We start from the raw sequence: 21,903 nt of genomic DNA on the forward strand, positions 1-21,903 counted from the left end.
TAGGTTTTCTACTTTAACGGGTCTGTTGTTGCAATTGGATCATTTTATCAAGCGACTGTGTCTTTATCCTATTTATAATCCCTACACCATATTCATTATGTACCTCAAGAAGTGCTACAATCTGCCTTCTCATCCTCATAGCATTAGAGTTAAATTAGTTGTACACAAATTTGAGTTCTGAGCAATGTATATGAAATTCTTAGTTTATGGAGACCAAGGACATTTATGCATTGAAAAAAGCAAATATGTAAGCATCGCTGGTCTATCTTCATGTCCATGTTGGCAGCATATACATCCTTTTTGCCATGGGTTAACCTAGCTTACGCATACATTGAACTACAATTACTTAAAATACAGTATTCAGAATCAGTCTAAACTTTTACAACATATATTGTACTACAGAAACTCATATATGGGATTATCATTCCATTTATGACAGAGTAGTATATTTGGATATAGGAATAAGTTAATCTCTCTAGTTATGCCTGATTAATAAAAATGCATTGTTTTTTTTTGTTTTTTGAAATATTTAGAAGGTTAAGGCAAACTCACACCAAAGGCTTACAATGCGCGAATGCCCATCAACCTCAAAGGGAACCTAGCCTGTAGGCTTTCGCCAATGCACCCATTTTGAGTAGACTCAACTGCCTCCACCTTGTCCATGAAGACTTACTTTCACTCCTCGGTCCACCTAGAAAATGCATTGTTGCCTAGAAGTCTAACGCCTTCTGAAGCTCTGGGCTATCAAAGAGATATACAGCAAGTTAGTTAAGCTAGATATATAAATAGATGCATAGGAATCAAAATGAGAAAGTTAGTTTAAGGGACATAGTGAAATATCTACATACTATATGCTAATGCTGCAATGCTTAATTAAGATTTGGTTATTTCGGTTATTTGTTTTTAATTTTTAATGTTGTGATTGGTCCAAAGTTCTAAAATTCAACTATATATTTTCTTATGACTCCAACTGCCAATAAAAAGCCAAGAAGGTGATTGTCAAACTACAACCCCATAAAACTCATGACACCATGAATTGGTGAAAATAATAACATGATCACAATGGCTTAAAGAACATACTGCAAAGATAAAGAACTGGCGAGATTCTGAGTACCCATAGAAAACCCCATTTATGTGATTGTCAACTTAATGCCAAGTTGCCAACTAACACAAACAAAACAAAAGGTAAGAGAACTTAACATAACACAAAGGTAAAGAATCTGCGATTTACAATAGTAATTAATCATCAAACATTTAATTGTTTGATTTCAACGGTCGCAAAGGCGTCACAAAGTCTGCTGCTAATAAAAAGGAGAGAATTGGAAGAATTTGATCGATGTTAACTACGAATATAAACCTTTAGTTACATATTAATACAATGTGTTTATTACAATTTGATATATTCTATGCACTCCTCTCAACTTACTTTTGGAATCTTCATTAGTTTGTCTAAAATATCATAACGCAGAGTTGAATCACAAAAAACTAAACATAAATATCCAATTAGCAAATTTAGAAGTTATCAATCTCAACTTTCTGATGTCAATTTTAGTTGACATCAGAAAAATAGTGTATCACATGAATGAAAACTTTGATGGATTCTTACCTAATGGAGCTCATTCTCAACCTTTTCAGAACCAATCTTTAGCAAGGCAGGTTAAGAATTTAGAGAAGGTCTCTGAAGATAATGATAGTCCTTGATTAGATGGGAGATTTTGAAAATGGAGTGATCGCTGCAGAGGGAGAGAGAATAACGTTATTAGGATTCTAAAAATCCTTTGTGGAGACATTTATAGAATTCGGGTACAAATTAACAATTACATATACATTCAACTCCATTAAGAGTAACATAAATGACTTCCAAATTCTAACCACTTGTAAACAACAAACATTTACCAATTCAGCAAGGACTTCCATGATCACCACTAAGCACGCTAGGTTCCTTGCTTAAGGGCAGATTGCTACTTAGAAATATTAGTCCTCAAATGTCACATAGGCCTTTGCATTATGGAACACCTAGTAACAATATTATGATTGAAACAAATGAGAACAAATCATTAGGAATAAAAACGGGCATAAAGACTTTGAGAATGAGCAACACCGCGAAGAGTCTGGTGTAAAACTTTCTACATAATCATATTATAAATTAGAAGTGAGATATTAAACTACAACATCATCAAGACCACTATCAATGATGAATTCAGTACTTCTGTCAACTAAATGGTTGATGGTTTTCAAGGCCAATAGTTATGATTCTGTAACAAAGGACTCTAATTCCACAAAATGCAAGATCCCACTTCCCAGATCTACCAAATAAGCACTAACAACAACCCAAAAGGCAAATTGAGACTCAGTTACAACATCAGAGATTTGTTTTGCAATCTAGAAACATATAAATGATCTAGAAAAAGGCAAGGGAAACATTACTACAACAAATAAAGAGTCATCAATGTAATGCATTTAAAAACCAAAATTTACCAGGATAAGCAATTCGTGATCATTTGCATTTACAATCTTCATTACTGGAATAAAACCTTACTAAGAGAGCATAAATTAGTGGTCTGGTGATAGGGAACACCTCCGCAAGTAGAAATAAGCTCCCATTATGTCCTTTCAGATTAATTGTAGATAGTAGGTTTCTTGAAGATAGTAGGTTTCTTGACTGCAAGATATGCACACAAAAATCTAAGCATGAAGAACACTACCTTCCAATGGTAGCTTACGAACTATACTTGTAATATGGTGTCTTAGGTCAAAGGCGTGTAAAATACTGATTTTGGTATTCGTTAATGATTCCTCTAGCAAAAGCAACATATTGTTTTAGCAAATCTATTCAGTCGAGGCTATGGTTTTTAAATTACTATAATTTGTAGTGTTCATCAATAAAATGACCAAAAAGTGGATTTTCTCGATAGATTATCAAGACATAAGCAAACTCTATCTTACCTATTTTATAACAATTTAGCAATGTTTATTAGCTTAAGGAAACAAAAAACTCTAACATAACAATAAGAGAAATGTTTAATTATAAAGGACAAACCACATTATGACAGAAAATCATGAGAAGAAAAATATATAAAATTTATTCCATTTATAAAAAAAAAAAGGAAAACAAAGGATAAAATAGGATTATAAGATTATGAATCTATCATTACTTTTGTATGCAGCCCGAAAAAAAAAATTAAGTTTCTCAAGAAAAGCTTAAATATTAAAAGGCGCAATCACCAAGCAAGCATACTCTATTGAAAACAGATAATTCGAATAGAAAATAACTAAGCAAGAAGAAGCTTGTATGAATGGAAACTAATTTCTTAACACAGCTAGCTAGGTAATCAAAGTGAACCAAATACAACAAATGTGGGCAATATATATCTGAAATTGGGCGTAGCTAAGAAAAAAAAAATCCAGCCACATAACCGATAGAATGACTCAAACAATTATATGAATGTGCACTACTGAAAAAAAAAATGAACTACATACTGAGGTGTATTAGGGCTGAAGTAGAGAAACATTAGAAAAACCACATCACCATTGTTTTAATGACAATGGTAGATAATATTCGCATCTGAAATTCATCCATTTAGATAAAGAGATAATTTGGCCTCAAGCAAAAGGGAAATGCTACAACATAATAAATCAGTAACCTACCGTTAACAAAAGAAGTTTAGAATTGCATCTTAAAACCTTATCGGTTACAACAGATCAGCTGCAAAAGAAAGGGTCAAGGGTAAAACAATATAATATAGATTGGTTATGTAAATATCTAAGGCCTAATTAATCACAATACAATAAGCTACCAGTAACAAAATAAGTTTTGAACCCATTCAAATAATTGATATACGCTCTCATAAGATGGAAAAAAGAAAATTAGAAACTTCTAGCTTGGATGTACTTCTAGAAAATCAAAAGGTTTTCTTGAGCAACCAAAATCTCCTAAGATAGAAAATAATAGCAAAAGTTTCTAGGGATATTGTTTACATTAGACTTTGACGATCATTCGAGAAAGAAGTCGTGGAATCAATTCAAGTTGATCATACATGTTAACTTCTTAATGTGCATAGTGAGAGATTCAATGTAATCTAGTGCATTAGTCCAAATTTATTTATTTCATAACCTATACAAACAACTTAGCAACTTAACATGTTCCTAATATTACCATACCCTAGCTCAACCTATCAAGTTCCAAAACTTGAGAAACTATATCAATAACCTATATATGCACCACCAATTCTTATAAATGCATCTATGTCTTGTGATTATTGTACTCTATCGCAGGAATAGATGTACTCAAATTTCACATTATACTAATAGAAAACACAGTAACCACCTTTCATTTGTCTAGCTCTAATATATTAAACTATAGTTTCAATCCTTCAAGTTTTCTAACTTCCAGAACCGTATAAATATAACGTAGCACCCATGTAGAGAGTATAGAAAAACATATTGACTCGCACGAAAAGTAAAACAGGACCACTGGACATTATATAATAACTGAAAATAAAAAATCGTACCTTCAAGCCATCGCTCAATTCGTAAACTAATCAAATAATTTCAATAGATAATAACCAATAAAAATAACTAAAAAAAATAACTGACCTAAGGTTTCCAAACCTAGAACACTGACTGAATATGACCATTGGCGAAAAATAGCTTCATTGCCAAGATTGATAAATCCTAGAATAACTTACGGTGACATTCCCCAACATTATTGCAAGTTCAGTTGCTGGCAATCATGTTTGTGGAGGAGGTATCATAAGTATAAGGTTTCAGATATAAACAACAGCAAATTCAATTCAATTGAAAAACATGGATGATAAACCAAAACCCTCATGGATGACTTCATTCCTTGCGAAATTCATGAAGAAGACCCTCGATTAAATCAAACCCTAACTTCTTAAACCCAAACCTCGTTTTTCAATTGGGAACTTGCAAAAAACCAAAACTTCTAAATATTTGTGTGATTGACTGTCCCTAATATTTGTGTTAATAGTTTGTTTATCGACCGAGAAGATAAGTGTTGAGACGATAGGGTAGATTAGGTAGTGTTGTTGCGTTCTTGGTTTTTGTTTCCAAAATAAGTAAAATACATCAGAGTTGGTCTCTTTTCGAAGGGTTCACACCTAAACCCCATGTCCACGTGGACAGCCTCAATGAGCTTGAAAAAGGACTGTTGTTATATATATATATCTACACTAAACAATCAATTATCAGCATAAACTAAAGCACATTTTAAATATTTAAATAGGAGAAAAAAGAGGTTGTTTCATATGTTTTGAAGTTGTGGCCTGGGTGAAGTAATATGAATCAAGGAGCACTAAGTAAACGAATATGGGAAAGTATGTAGAAGGAGCACTATTTTCTTTGAGAAGAATATGGTGAAAACTGAAAATAACATACCTTTTAGCAGCAAAAGTAAGAATACATTGGAGAGAGCGACCTTCCTCATCCACACCCGTTACACTGTTGATCAGATCCATGGCCACGTTATTTTGGACCATATATTGTTGGTGATTGTTATCTTGACTGAAACGAAATCTAAAACCAACTATTATAACATGACACAACATATATAAAGCAATCACAAAAAAAATGGTGTTCATAATGCTCAAATATTTGAATGGAATTGAAGATGCAAAAATCTAATTAGAAAAGGAACCTGTGTGGAGAGGTGGCATCACGACTTTCAATTTCAAAAGCATTAACCGTAGTGAGAAACTCACCATTATTACCATCTTCCTTCAACTCATTCAGCAATTCACACATCGTAAATGTTCGGCTTCCTTCGTCTTTACGGATCTCAGAACGCTCCGTTTTTTCAATCCCGTTTGATTCGATCTTGTTTGGATCCGAATCTTCTTCAATTCATTAACTACTTCTGGTTCGTAATTCAAATTTTAGGAAGAGGTACGGTGGGTTATAGAATAGTGTTTGTTTGGGTTTTCTACGTTAAGAAGAAAGTCGAATTTTGTGGAGTTGAGTTAAACTTCTTCTTTTTTCTCCACTTTTTTCGTAATCCCCATATGACGTGGATAGCCTCAGAATGCTGGAAAAGGGATTGCTGCAGCCTTCATAACCTTGTAGGACAGTTCTTTATGCTTTCAGAATGATCTGCACTTGTTGAAGAAGAATTTTTATCTGCAGAATCAAGAGACTGCTCACATAGCTGAATCACCTCTTCATACTTCCGTAGCTATTAGATACAGTAAACAAATATGTCAGTGTTGCAAACTGATATACTTGTTGTAAAATAGATATGATTAGCAGGCTAATGAATTCCAAGAGTAAATGTATACTAATTTCTCATTTAGAATCTGAGTAGTGAATGAAATATGAACACACCGTCAGAAAAGCTTCTGCCTTCATCTCAATCAATCTCTCTGAATAAGGACTTATTAAAAGCACCTTGGCAAATAGTTGCAAAGCACCTTCCGCATCATCCGATGTTCTTCTATGCAAAAGCTCAGCACAACGATTAAGACACTGACCTACTTGCTACCAGTTAAAAAGGAAGAAACCAAAGATGTGTCACTACATTTGTACACAAAAGATATGATCAGGTAAACTATACAGCAAGCAAAATAAAGTATGAAAAGCCCGATGCGAGCGAATGTGATTCTATATGTTTTGATGTGCAGATAGTAAAATAGGTTCTTAGTCTTCTTCTAGTTTATTGCCTTCAGCTTCTTGCTCAAAGACTAAACCTTCCTTCAGTTTAACTGAGACTCGTCAAGCTTTCGCAATGTGAAAACGGAAAATCAGATAAAAGCTTATCATAGCTATCAGTATAACAGGGTGAGTTATTACAGAGTGAAAATGCTTGCTAACTTGAATTGTGCAATGTGATCTATGACTTGATCAAGATATTCATTCTTTACAAAAGAAAAGATTTCAAAGAAAAATTTATTAAGTGACACTGTTGTATGTCAAGATATCCAATTAGCAAAATGAGCTTTGATGATCTCTTCTTGTATAAAAAAAATTCAAAGAAAAATTGTTGAAGAAGCATAATTGCTTTGCAATTAGGCTTTATGTTTCAATGTTCATTTGTTCTGCTATTCTGTTTTTATTTTATACTCAAGAAAGTAGCCTCCCTAGATATTAGAAGACCAAAAGTTTTTATCTAGTTAAAAGTTTGGATGTCAGCATCACAAATATATGAAAATGAAAGATTAAACTCACGAAAGACGGATGCACATACCTGCGCTTTCTGCAGACCGTTAGAAGCTTCTATTACCAATTTATGATCCAAGCACAGATCAGCTCCTGGTGGTAAAGAATTCTTGAAATATTTCAATGCGTCTTCAACTTCACCAAGCAACAGATGACAACTGCACGAAAGCATCAAGTGATTTAGGGAAGAAAGACGTGTCATCACAAAAATTGACTTCCAAGTAAGATAGATAAAAAAAAAAGGAACTTAACATAATTAAGACACACCTATTCCCTCGACTCTTGAATGCGTTCATCCCGTTTCTCAAATTTGTTGTTGTCTATATTTTTCAAGGATGGCTTCCTTTCTTTTTCTGCTCTCTTCCTTAATTCTTTCAACATCTTCCTCTTCCTCTGCAGCCAGATTGAATTAAACCATTTCTTCATTGTCTTCTTGCTCATCTTCATCTCTAAACACATAGGTAATAGCCAAAAATGGTATCTGAGAGTAAGTTCAACAATTAAGTCTCCTATAAAGAAAGGAATAAATACGTACCGTTTTAATTTGTCTTCATGCAATTCCAAGTCCTGATGTGCATTATTAGATACCTCAGACAGATGATTTGACCTCCTGTCATGGTTATGTTCTACCTCACTTTGTTTCGAACGCCTAGAATCCCTATAGCCTACGTGAATTTAGAGGTGGAGAAAGAAGGTTTTGGGGGACTCGTAGGGTTTAGAATCTTATTTGTGAGGGACTCAACGTATAATTCCTTTTTTCTTTCCTTATTCCTCGCGAGTTTTTTTTCCCCTCTCCTGATTTCTTCTTATTTAGTTATCCTGATTTTTCGAACTTTTTATTTAGTTGTCCTGATTTTTCGTAACAACCCTGGTACTTAATCCCCCTGAGTACTTAAGATTTGCTGACGTGCACAGCACAGAGACCAGGAAAAGGGACTGCTAGCTCGTTTCTCTTCCAAAGCCCTGATTGGAAATTGCAAAACCTTGGTCAAGGCAAAGAATACAAAACTCAAAACACAGCAAGAATAACTCTACCACATAATTAATAAGAAGTTTGCTAACCTTGCAATAAATAGCATTATGGGGAATTTCTCGACTTATTTCAATGATAAAATCTTGAAGCTTTCATCTTTAAGTGATAGTTCTTGTCAACCGCTCTCTTATATATAGTAGTTTGTTTCTCATCTAAAAGCTTAGGCTGTGACATTAACAACCACCCATGTTTGGCGTCACGGATAAATGCACCTGCTAGTTCCAGGTTGTTCACGGTATAGGCATCGCCATAAAAAAGGTGATTAAATATGCATTTAGCGTTTTTGTTCTTGAGAAGGAGGCGGAGAAAGAAGGTTTTGGGGGACTCGTGGGGTTTAGAATTTTATTTGCGGGGTATAATTCCTTTTTTCTCTCCTTATTTCCCGTGAGTAACTTTTCCCTCTCCTAATTTCACGTGAGTAAAGTGGGTACTTAAAATTTGCCGACGTGGACACCCTCAGAGAAGAGGAAAGGGGACTGCTATTATATATATATATATATATATATAGATAAAGATTACCATACGTCAAACCAAACCAACTGCTTTACCTTCACTTTAAAACATGATGAAATTACCATACGGTATATTAAAATCTGATTTCAATAGAAATTATGAAGTGTTTAACAAAGCCCAATCTGGAGCATAAGTTTCTTCAACAACAAAATTTTAGAGTATTAATATGACGTTCTTTATAATAAAAGTAGTGAACAACAATTTAGAGTGTTACTCACCTAAGTGTAACAGCCATGACAAAAGTTAAGGCTGTAACTGAGCTCTGTATGGCTGAAGCAAAAGTTGGTGAAGTGTTGTCCAATCCCAGCAAGTAGAATCCTTGATTTGCAGTTATTCTAGAATCAAACAACTCAATTCATTCATGTAATATAACAAATCTTATTTTTTTGGGTAGCATTATGTTTTCATGAAAAATCGGGCTTACTCAGTGAGAGCAAGGCAGAAGAACTGAATGAGAAAATAGACAGTCATTCCTGGAAAAAAAAAACTCATTAGTATCAAAATGCATATCATTAGATTTAAAATCGTTGAAATCCAAAATGGGGTAAAGGTTCAATAAAAAAAAAAAAAAAAAAAAAAAAACCCCAATCCAATAAATTAAGTGGAAAGAATTTCGAGAAATTGATTAAGAGTTTAAGACATACCTGGTTGCGAGTTCTTAATTTTGTCACATTGGGTATGCAGTAAATATTGAAAAGGGGCCATAAAACAACATCATTTGGTGGAAGAGGATGAAGAAGCTGAATAAGAAATTCGGAGTAAGGGGAAAAATTGTGAATGATACCTTCACTTTCTCATCGCGGATGTGCTCAGGTATAAGAGAAACTGGTTTCTCCATCGCAACCAAACAAAGAACCTACAGCGATATTGAATAGTTTGTTAGTACACTCTGAAACAAAGCGTAGAGTTCAAACTTCAATACTCTACATCGACTTGCCAGAATTGACATCTCTACAGCTACAGCAAAATCTACTCACTATTGGTATCCCGGCTTTTAATCAAGCAACTCTGGAATCGTCATGATTGCTTTCCTTTGTTATTTTAGGAAAATCAATGTTCTTCAGGGCGATGGAGAGGATGTATCAGGTACGGATGTATATCTTTCAATTTTATATTTTAGATATTAAGAGCAATCATATTTTCTTTTTACACTTTTCAACCACTGTGACTGGAAGTGTTTTAAGCTTTCAAAATTTAGAATTCCATATGGCATTTGAGGTCATTCCTAGGTGTCATAAGGATTTGGTATAACCTGGCTACCTAAACACAAAATTTCTGAGCTTCATATGTGAATTCAAAACTTGCCCATCGAATCCAAGGGCCAAGATCCATTTGGTTCTTACTCTCCAACAAGAATTTTATTCATTTGCGTGGATGCTCTAAGGCATCCGACAACTAAGACTTATTCAACATCTTGAATTGACTGAGATTTGTTGTAGATGAAGAAAAAGTGCAAAATGCGACGAAAAGAGGCTTTGATCCTGAAAGAAGAGTAGAGTTAAAGTTCTTTGACAAAGAGAGACCGATGTTTGACCTAGGCGATCTATTAAGGGCTTCAGCAGAAATGATGGGGAAAAGAAAGATGGAAAGCACATACAAAGTTACAATAGACTCGGGTCCCATTGTCGTAGTTACAAGGTTCAAGGAGATGAGTGATCATGGATTCACAACACAGCTCTTAAACCATTTTTACCAAACATAGATCACGAAAATGTAAGAAGTACTGCACATTCAGGATTGGGTCATAAGAGCGTATAACTCTTATGCTCCATCTTTTTAATTTGTGTCAGTACAATGTGTGTGGATATAATGAACTGAACAGAAATGTGTTCAAATAACCATGTCCAAGGATCAGGACGTGAAGGTCCACTGTTTGAGATTGAAAGTCTTCCACCTATGGATTATAAAGTATAAACCACCACAAGTTTCTGGGTTTACTAATTAAAGCCTATAAATCTGAAAAATGATGCTTACAGTCCTCATGAAGATAAGCAATTCCACGAGCTGCACCAGCAGCAACCTTAGACCTGGTTGCCCATTCCATAACAGGCCTCCCGTCGCCTGAAAAATGTGAATGAGAAAATTAAGAGAAAAGCTAAAGATCCAATTCTTGAGAACACATCCACATAATCAGATACATATCTTACCATGAAGATTGGAGCAATTTAGTGTGAAATGAAACTGCGTGGGAAAAAAGAGGTAGCAACTCAAATTTGAATAGAATTTGAGATACAATACCCACTTAAAACATATGTTATAAAATTTGTTCGGCCTAGGCCCAACAGTAATAGTAAACTTAGAGGTTTCTAAAACCCAATAGCTTCTACCTAATTAAAAAAAAAAAAAAATAATTTAAAATAAGGTGATTTAGCTTTAGGTCGTCCCAATAATATGGGTATTTGTGTTGGACCCAAAGTTTTACATTTCTTAGCTTTAGGTAACCCTATCATTAGTTAACCATCATTTACCAAGTTTGACCGTCTATTGTGGTGTGTCTGGTGTTATGCCCTTTCAAAATGCCACAACTACCCCTCACATGTTTTGCACGTGCCCACACCATAAAACTCAAAATCCAAATTTCAAATTACCCGACGCATGTCATAATCCTGGGTCCTAATAGAGTGGAGGCTGCAAATATCAAAATTTAAGATATATACAAAACTAGAATCTTACAAAAAGTGAACTTCCAATCACTTAGTAAAACATAATCTATTAACCTAAAAAAAAACAATTGAACTACACATATCGAAAAACCAGGTAGCCTATTTTCTTCCTCTTCTCCATTATTTACAATTATTTATTGACTTCATTTTATTATGTATATTGCAGATAATGGCGTATGAAAATTATAGCTTATGTAAAAAAAAAATGCTAAAGGAAATTCTAGAAACAGGACTTAACATTCAACAAGATCCGATCTACAACACATAATTAGAAAGCGGACGATTCAAAAGCACTGTAACATTAAAGGTACCAAAAGACTTATTTTTTAACAATGAATACATCATAGTTAAAAAAATTGATGGAAGCACCACATATTCTGTTGCAAAAGCAAAGGATTCAGCAGCTTTTCACGCAATACAGTTTATAAAGGATGAACGTGATATGGAAATTGAAGACTTCAATTTCAAAGAACTTATGAAGAAAAGAATAGAAGTTGAAGAGAAACAGAATCAACTCGACATCCTAAAAAATATTATGCTAGATTGTTTGGTTGATGATAAACACAACAAAGATAACATATATTATCTCGAAGAAAAAATTAAAGGAATGAAGGGCATGGAGAGTTTCGTAATAAAGAAAAGAAAATCATGATGTCACACCCCAAATTGTACATAAGAATTGTTCGTTTGGTTTTAATTTGATCTCATATTTTAATATCGTGGTTGATAATGGGTTATTAGGATTTTGTTTCATCCTAGATTTTCAGAAGATGGAATAGGGTGTGGATAATTCCCTATTTTAAATTTTCTAAAAATTTGGGGTGTGACACATGAGGATTAGTACTTGAATACCAAAATTTTATTATGTTGGTCACATAGTATTTTTTCTGTTAAACACTGATTTTAAACTTTAGATATGCATTAATTTCATTTATTTACTTCATTTGTAGCAAAATAATGTTGTTTTGAAATATATTCGTAGTTAATGTGCTATTCGAACTGCAGCATTACAAAAGAAGTCTTCTGATTTTACTGAAATTCATGCCTGAAACGAATGAACCTAAAAAAAGACGGACAATAATAAAAATTTATTGGAGGAAGCAATGAAAAATTAAATCTTATAACGAGTAGTTAAGTGGGTCAAACAGCGCATACTTGAGGATTTCGAACATCATCTCCCAATAACTAAAAGAAAAAAACATAATTAGAAATATATGTGGACCTAATAGAATGCCTAAAAATCAAGAATATTGCTCTTTTATCTGTTTCGTCTTCAAAGATCGTGAGCAAACCATTTTCCGTATACTTTACCAGTAGCCAAGCTATATCCAATAATATAAGCATATGCCATGGTATAAGCTTTTTTCAAACTTGCAAAGTATTAAGACGTATTACATTTCAAAACATAAAAAAGTGCCCTCCAAAAACATAAAAACTAACACCAACTTTTTAAAACTAACAAAACAGCAGTTAGTATTTATTAACAATATCCAAAGCTAGCATATGTGCTTCAGCATTGGACTTTGCTATCCATTTCTGTGTTTGCAAAGCCACACAGTTGTCTTCCAAATCCATAATCTGAAATATTACTCCTGATGCAGATCCACTACTAAACCTGTCAAATCAAACATAAAATATTCAATTCAACCAAAACATAAATTAGCATAAAGATAACACCCAAGTCCCCAACACATGCACATGTACAACTCAGCCCATTTTGTCTCTTAAGTATCTTAAGCAATTAGACTAAAACAATATTTGACTAAAGAAACTTACCCATCCATAGCGTCTACGATAGTAGATAAATAAGACTACAATGAATATGAAACCAAAAGAGCAGAGAGCGACAACTATGAGTTTAGGGGAAATGGGTTTGTGGCTGGAGGTGTAAGGAATGATGACGGAAGAACTTCTACACTTTGACCGAAACAAACTTCAAACATCATAAATTCCTCTCTTTTTTGTGTTTAAACAATTAAATCTCAGTTCACGTCGTCTTTCAATGACAAATAAAAGAAACAAAAGAAACCGAAAAAACAAAATTGAAAATTGAAAATAACCAAACACCAAACCAAAATAGCATAACCTATTTCAAAGCCCATTTGAAAGCTCATAGACAAATGTTTACAATATGTCTTATTTTCAAAGCAGTAAATTTACACCGAGCCACTTATTTAACATTTTAACCTACTATTTAAATCTACTGATGTATCAAAACTCCTAATAAGTGCAAATTTATACATCAAAGTTAAGATAGTTGTTAATCCTAATAATTCAAACAACCCACCATTCGTTAGACTTAAAAACCAATGACAAATGAAATAAACGAAATAAACCGAAAAAAAAAAATCCCAGTAGCTATGTAAGCAATAAGCTAAGGGGTTCACAATGTTCTGTGCTTGAAAAACCTCTGCATTGCCAAATTCAGAGCATAAGAATAGAGTTGAGAGATCATGCCGCACGCAAATATCTGGGTTTGATCAGCTATATTTGCTCTTAGGCCCAATGCTTGGAAGATTGTACTCAATTACCAATATAGAAAGGAAAATAGTAATGCTGCTCCAAAGTGCAAAATTATGCCCTGTTGGCAAATGACATCGAGTAATATATGCGTACTTCTTTGCTCCATAGGCAAACATACAAATAGACGTAAAGTATATCAAACCACCAAAAACTGTGCTTAGAATGCACAAGGAGGTAACACTTGCCTAGAATGCATCAGATTATTCCCGCTCTTCCTTATAAATTCACCATTCCTTATAAAACCTCAAGCCAAGTTCATCAACACAGTGAGGCCAGTGATTTCAGCATGGTGATAAGGTGAGTGCCATGGCACAAAATATTCATGTTGGTTTCCTTACAACATCTTCTACTTTATCCTAGAAAAAAACAATGAAACATGCATAGAAAGAGAAAATAAAAACTTCAATTCACTTGAAAAGTGAAATATGAAAATCAGTTATTGTCTCTTCTACTACGCGTTATCCCATAAGATTAATACATAATCAGAAATAGCAACAGAGATGCATTGATAACATTTCTTCGTGCGGTACTTTGTTCGCTTGCTTGCTCTTACTTTCTGCCATTACAAAATTTTATAAATTTACACCATTTACATTAAAAAATTGAAAAATAACATCATGTCCAATCAACAACAAGTTCTATGTACAACGAAAGAGTTGTGGGATAATACAACCCAGAATAACCTTTCTTCTCAAATCCTACAGTTTTCGACCACCTTCAATTTACACCTCTACTCTGTCCATAATCACTTATTTCCCAATTGATTTACATAAACCCACAAAATATAGCTGATAATGGATGTAAACTTGAAAAGATTAACACTTTTTTGCTAAACAGCAAGAAACGATTACTAAATGCTCAATCATAATTTATTCATAGTGTTTCCCAATATCATTATCTAATAACTAGATTGAAGCAATATTACTTGATAGCGAGATATACTAATTAATGATATTCATAGGAATCACATCAAAAATTTAGTGAAAGCCAATATAATATTCATATCTCATAGCTCTACATATAACATGTGGATAACAGTTACACAACTGAACTTGAGAAGATAAAGAACCGTCCACATCAAAAATTAAGTAAAATAAAATATAATATGCATATCTCATAGCTCTACATAGAATATGTGGATAACAGTTACACAACCGAACTGGAAAAGACAAAGAACCACCCACAAAAAAAAAAAAAAAAGTAAAAACCAATATAATATTTATACCTCATAGCTCCACAACTCCACATAGTTACTATAATTTTCATAATAATTTAATATAACGGCACTTCGAAAACTAGTTTTCTAAATAAAATTTTACTTACGTACTTATTTTAAGTTAACTTAAGTAGCTACTTTTTAGAGAATGACTATATATATTAGCATTTTGAGCACGCTTTATGAGCGTGAAATTGAGAGCTGTCCAATTAATCAAGCCACAAAAGCAAGCCCAACAAAAGCCCAGTCCATATGGTGAGGTTGATTTTTTTAAAAGTTGCAACCAAATCCCACTCAAAATAAGCCCAACCAAATTGCAATTGAAGCCCAGTAGCAAAAAGCCCATCAAATTCCAACAAAAGCTCAGCCGCAATTGTTGACCAATCCAATTAGAGTTGAATATTATATTTACATATTTACCTTTATCAAATATAATAAATTACAAATAAAATCAAATTATAGCCTTGTAAATAGAAAATATGAGTGAGGGCAAATTTGAAAAACAAAAAATCCAGCCGACCCAAAAAATAATGTTGCTTCACTTGCTTGGGGAGTTTTCTTTATAAAGTATATCGGGCAGGCTAGAGAGACAGCAACATTTCGGACAGCATTTAAACAGCAAAAACTCGTCCGTTGGATCATAATCAGATCAATATCAAGATGGAAATGCAATCTTTCAAAATTTGGGTGAAAATAGTGATATTTTGGAATTTGGGTGGTTTCGAAATTTTTCTAGGGTTTGGGTTTACAATTTCTAAACAGCAAAATCAAACCCAAAATCATCAACAACGAAATCATCAACAACAAAATCAAACTACCGAAATCATCATCAACAAAATCAAACCACCAAAAAACCCAAAATCAATACCCAAAAACCCAAAATTCAAAACCCCTTATTTTTGAAGTTCATGGGTGAAGTAGTATATGGTATGTTGAATTTCAGTTGTTAGCTTTGTTTTTTAACTTGTTAGCTAGTATTTCAAACCCAAAATTTATAAATGGAGTCAATGGGAGATAATGTAACAACCAGTATCGACAATGACGTAGTTGTTGGGTCTTCGTCGAATAAATCTCCGGATAGAATAGTTGCTCCATTTGAAGGTATGGTTTTTAGTAGTGTTGATGACGCAAAGACATACTACAACCAGTATGGTCAATAAGAGGGATTTGAGACTCGTGTTCGGTCGACAGATCGGAAAACCGGTGTGGATTTGGCTAGGGGTTGTTTAATAGTTTGTTCACGTGAAGGGATCCATAACAAGAAAGAAGTGGGCAAAGTGAGTGTTTCTAGAAATACTAGCACTATCAAGTGTAGTTGCCCCGCTAGAATGCGTGTTACAAAAAGAAAACACGGTGATATATACTATGTAAGCTGCGTTGAAAATGACCATAGCCACGGTTTGGTTAGTCCAGCAAAGAGAATTCTCATAAGATCGAATAAAAATATGCCTGAAGCAGCGAAGAAGTTAACTGAGATTTTTGGTGAAAGTGGTTTACCTGTCGGTAAAGTTGCAGCTGTTTTTAGTGGGGAAGAAGTTGGGTTTACAAAGAAGGATTGTTGGAACCACCATTATGGTTTGACTAGGAAGATGCCTAAAGAAGGTGATGCAACTGCCGTGCTTAAATATTTTATCTTGAGAAGAGTGCACATGATCCCCGTTTTACTACGCTTACCGATTTAGATCTGAATGGGACTGCAGTAAACTTTTTCTGGGTTGATGGGAGGTCTCGAGTGCAGTATGAGTATTTTGGGGATGTTGTCTCTTTTGATACCACATATCGTACGAATGCATACTCTATGTCTTTTGCCCCTTTTACTGGAGTCAATCATCATATGCAGTCGATTCAGTTTGGTTGTGCGTTGTTATTTGATGAGACAGAAGATACATTCATATGGCTTTTTAAAGCCTGGCTTGCAGCCACCATGGGTGGTCGTGCGCCAACTGCAATCATCACTGACCAGGATAGAGCGATGACCGCAGCTATTGCTAAAGTGTTCCCTGATACTCATCATCGTTACTGTCTCTGGCATATTATGCAGAAATTCCAAGAGAAGATGTCCTTGACCAAATTTGAGACATTGGTAATTGAGTTGAAGAACATTATTTCTTTTTCGTATAGGATTGATGATTTTGAGAGAAGATGGTGTACAATCATTGAGAAGTATGAGTTGTCTGGAAATCATTGGTTGACAAAGATATATTCAATGCGGGAGAAATGGGTTCCTTGTTATCTCAGTGACACTTTTTTTGCTGGCATGCATACGACTGGAAGGAGTGAATCGATGAATTCTCATTACGACCAATTCGTAAATTCGAGCACTATGCTGATGGAGTTTGTACATGGTAATGAGAGATCTTTGGCTTTGATTGCTAGGAATGAAAAAGATGTTGATTACCACACTAAGCATAGTTCAAGAATTGTGCCTAACGATGCTTTCCTCCTTATGCATGCTGCGAAGGTCTATACGATTAATGCATTTAATAAATTTAAGGAGCAATTCGACAAGGCAAAGATGGAGTACAAATTTGATGGGGATGAGATTGTCAACAATGGAACCGGAAGCTACATGGTAAAATTCAGAGACCCGCAGAAGAAGTCCGTTTGGAAAGTGAGTTTCAATAGAGGAACCTTAGAGGGAGACTGTGAATGTAAGAATTTTCAGTTTATGGGGTTACTTTGTGGTCACCTGTTAAAGCTTTTTCAGCGTTACGAGATTGAAGAGATTCCAAGGCATTTTATTTTGAAGCGGTGGATGCAAAAGGCAAACACGTATAGAGCGGAGTTTCATACTGGATTAGTGGCCAGCCATGAAAACCATGAACTTTTGAGAGTGGCTCATTGTATCAAGGTTGCTTCTCAAGTGGCTTACAATGCGGGGAATAGTATTGAGGCTTATTCATATTTTATAGAAAAGATGGATGAAATGGCTAAGCATGTTTCGACGTTGAATAATACTTCCAACGAAGGAGACGAAGATAGTGAAGATGATATAGTTGAAGAGTCTTTCGTTGATACCTCACAGGTTATGATTGTGAATTAATGTTTAATTTGATATCGTTTAGTGTTTAATGTTATTTGATTTATTTTAATTTTTAATTTGATATAAAAAATTATTTGATTTTGACTTCCAAATCTTTATTTCAGATATTGATTTTGAATCCCAACATATCTCAAACAAAATGGAGGAAGAAAAAAGCAGATAGATGGAAATCCCCTAAAGAGATAGCCCTAAACAATCTAGGAAGAATGTGTAAAACCTGTGGAAAGATTGCTAACCATGACTCGAGAAATTGTCCGGAGAAAAATAAAACGTAATTTGTGAAGTGTAAGTATTTTTGGTTGCTAGGTTGCTTGGTTTGTTGGTTAATACGTACTCGATGCTTATGAAGAATTTTTGCCATTTTGTGTAAACTGATCCTTCGATGCTTGCAGTAGCTTTGGATTGAATCTTGCGGTATTTTAACTTGTTGGGAAGACTTCGGCACTTACGATGAATGTAGCTGGTGTTATGAAAGATTGGTTATTGATGAAAGCTGAGTTCTGTCAAAGTTAAGGGTGTGTTCTGTCAGAGTTTTCAGTTCTGTCAGAGTTAAGGTGTGTTCTGTTAGAGTTTTCAGTTCTGTCAGAGTTTTCAGTTATGTCAGAGTTAGGGTGTGTTCTGTCAGAGTTTTTAGTTTCAGTTCTGTCAAAGTTAGGGTGTGTTCTGTCAGAGTTAGGGTGTGTTCTGTCAGAGTTTTTAGTTTCAGTTCTGTCAGAGTTAAGGGTGTGTAATAGCTAATCCAATTTCGAATTTTGTATTAATGACCATACTATTGCATTTAGTATTTTGTATTTTGTATTTTGTATTGGCTGTCAAAGTTTTGGTGCAAGTTTTGGTTGTTGGTTTAGAATATTGGTTTCAAATATTGGTTTAGAATATTGATTAGCTAAAACTGATATTGCATATTGATTAGTTCTGTCAGAGAAAATTGATATTGCATATTGATTGATATTGGTTTAGTTCTGTCAGAGTTTATTTTGAACTGATATTGGTTTAGTTCTGTCAGAAGTTCCTTAACAACTTCTGTCAGAGTTTATTTTGAACTTCAATGAATCTGTGATGGCTAGAAGCACCTATTTCTCATGCCTGACATTGTTGGGTTTAAGTTTGTCTCAAATCTAGTAATCAAATCTAGTAATCCAAAATGGTACACTAAAGCAAGAAAAGAAACAGAAATGTCGTGAACTAGTATTACCTACCCCCCCCCCCCACTAGATGGGAAATTAGGGTCTCCCCCCTAAGTACACACAAAAAAATTTCAGTCAACCCACTTTGACTTTTTTTTTTGTGTATTTAGGGGGGAGACCCTAATTTCCCATCTAGTGGGGAATCCTAATTGGCTCATCTAGTGGGGGGGTAATACTAGTTAACCCAAAACAGAAATGTCAGAGTCATTCCAGAAACAGAAAAGAAACACTACCGCTTCCTTACTTTGACCCATTTGAGACAATCCTCCAATCATCATATTCCATGATACCACATCTTTATCTGGCATCGTCTTGAATAAGTTTTGGGCCTCACCCAAGTTCTCATGCTTGACACACTGATGAATCATGGTGTTCCAGGACTACAACATTTCTGGGAGACACCTCATAAAACAGACGTCGCGCACAATCCAAACTACCAGAGTCCACAAAATACCTGCCTTGCTAATACCTGCCTTAATATCTGCCTTGCTAATAAATCCATGCATTGTCTTTGCAATGTCCAAATTCCCTAATGCTACTGAGTCAGGCAATATACCCACTTCCCTCATTTTCCTAAAAACACCCAAACCTTCTCTTGGACAATTTGCGCAAACATAAGCACGTATCATCGAAGTCCACAAAATCAGTTCACACATCTACACCCAACATAGAAACCAAGTAACACAATACAAACAAATTGACTACACTCATTTCCAAATTTTACAACATGTGCAACAGTCTCACCACCGGAATCGACCTCTACTAGAATTTTTTTTCCTTTACCTTCGTCTTCTACTTTCTGCTGCTCTGGCCTGGCACTGTCACTGTTTTCTCTGATTGAGATACCTTCACTCCGTCTTTCTTCTTGAGGGCAGTCTTCCTTGAGGTGTCCTGCCCTACCACATCTGAGACATAGATTTCTGATATGCAAAAGTACAACCATACAGCTTGAGGTGATAGGGAGGTCTCCTTGCCTGAGCCCCCTACTCGCTGTGAAGAATCCTTTGGGTCCCCCATTGATCATTATAGAAATACTATTGCTGGTGATGGCTCCTTGAATCCACGAGATCCAAGTGTGTGAGAAACCAAATCTTTCAAGAACAGCCCATAAGAAATTCCAATCAAGAGTATTTAAAGCCTGGGAAATGTCTAGTTTGGGTGCTATACTGCCCCCATGCCTCTTAACTTTAAGCTCATTAATCAGTTCAGATGCCAGACCTATAGCTTGATGTGCATTCCTGTTTGAAATGAAGCCATATTGTTCTTTTGAGATGATTCTCTCGGCCACTGGTGCTAATCTTGAAGCCGTATCTTAGTTATCACTTTGTAGGCAAAGTTAGAAAGACAAATAGGCCTGAATTTTGAAGCCTGATTTGCATTTCTTTCTTTAGGGATTAGAACTATAAAATTAGAATTATAGCTTGGAGGTACGACCCTGCTCTTTAAGAAGAAGTACTTGACTGCCTTTGATGACATCCCCTCCCACTATACTCCAACAATAAAAAAATTTGGCCGTGTCATTGGCACCTTTCCAGTAAAAAATTTCCGTTGGTTGTGAATAGGATCATGACCACATCTTAAACAAAATTTGTTGGATGGAAAACCAGGAGCTCATGGGACCTAGTTTTTATTGAAACTTGGTGAAGTTCATGTTGTAGATAACACTTAACGTTTGTCTGCTCTAGTTAATACTCGTTTTTGTCTCTGTTAAGTCCTGTTACATATTCATTGTTACATTACATATATACTGAGTCTCATTGCATTGCTCTCATCTTTCATTATTTGTAGTGAGCCCTTTTTCCTTGGGATGTTTTGTTAGAACATGCACCTTTCTTGCTTTGACCAGTTTCTACTGATTTAATTTGAAAATTTTGTGTCAGTAGCCATGTAGGTCACAATTCCAGTGGTTCTCACAGCGTAGGTGGTGTTTACTTTTGCGAAATTCAGTGAACAATAGACCTTCATCTAGTAAAGCATTATTTTCTTCAAGGAGGTGATTCAGAAGATCAGGAACAACACCACATAAACAAGTACAGCCAACAGGTGATCGGTTTAGTATACCTAGTCATTTCACATGGACAGAGAGAGGAACATGTTGGAGTTGCAGATGTAATTTAACAGAGTAAGAAAAGGACATGAAATGTAAGCAGAGAATGTTTTGTGAGTAGGAAAAAATGGGGCAAGAAAATTGAGATGTGAGCGAAATGGGGTTCTGTACTACGTTAAACCATTAGACTTCTACTATATGCTTTCACCTTTAAACAGAATAAAGTTAGCAGTTTATTATCTGATGCTGTGATGCGGATATTGATTTCTTAAGTGATCATTCTCATTTCTTTGTTCTTTACACTTTGGAAGGAATGAAGCTAATTCTCTTTAGTTAATGTCGTTATTTCTTTTGGTCTGAACATTTTAATGTAGATTTTGATCGCATATATGTTCGAGCAATGGGTTTAAAGACTTAATAAAAATGGTGTGAAAATAGGAAAAATAAATTAACCCCTACAAGCTCAAACATTATGTCTAAGTGCAGTTAAAAGTCATAAACAAACTCT

The 21,903-nt window shown here is 34.8% G+C and overlaps 1 long non-coding RNA gene across 1 annotated transcript; it reads right to left on the reverse strand.

The window, feature by feature from the left end:
• Positions 1-608: 608 nt before the first annotated feature.
• Positions 609-3,686, reverse strand: LOC147518027 (uncharacterized). Its single transcript, XR_015213984.1, has 3 exons — positions 3,649-3,686; positions 1,607-1,733; positions 609-741 (listed from the first exon to the last, which is right to left on the reverse strand). It is a non-coding gene; the product is annotated as an uncharacterized LOC147518027 (long non-coding RNA).
• Positions 3,687-21,903: the final 18,217 nt, after the last annotated feature.

The sequence above is a fragment of the Coptis chinensis genome, chromosome 2, assembly GCF_015680905.1.
Source record: "Coptis chinensis isolate HL-2020 chromosome 2, ASM1568090v1, whole genome shotgun sequence".
Lineage (NCBI taxonomy): Eukaryota > Viridiplantae > Streptophyta > Magnoliopsida > Ranunculales > Ranunculaceae > Coptis > Coptis chinensis.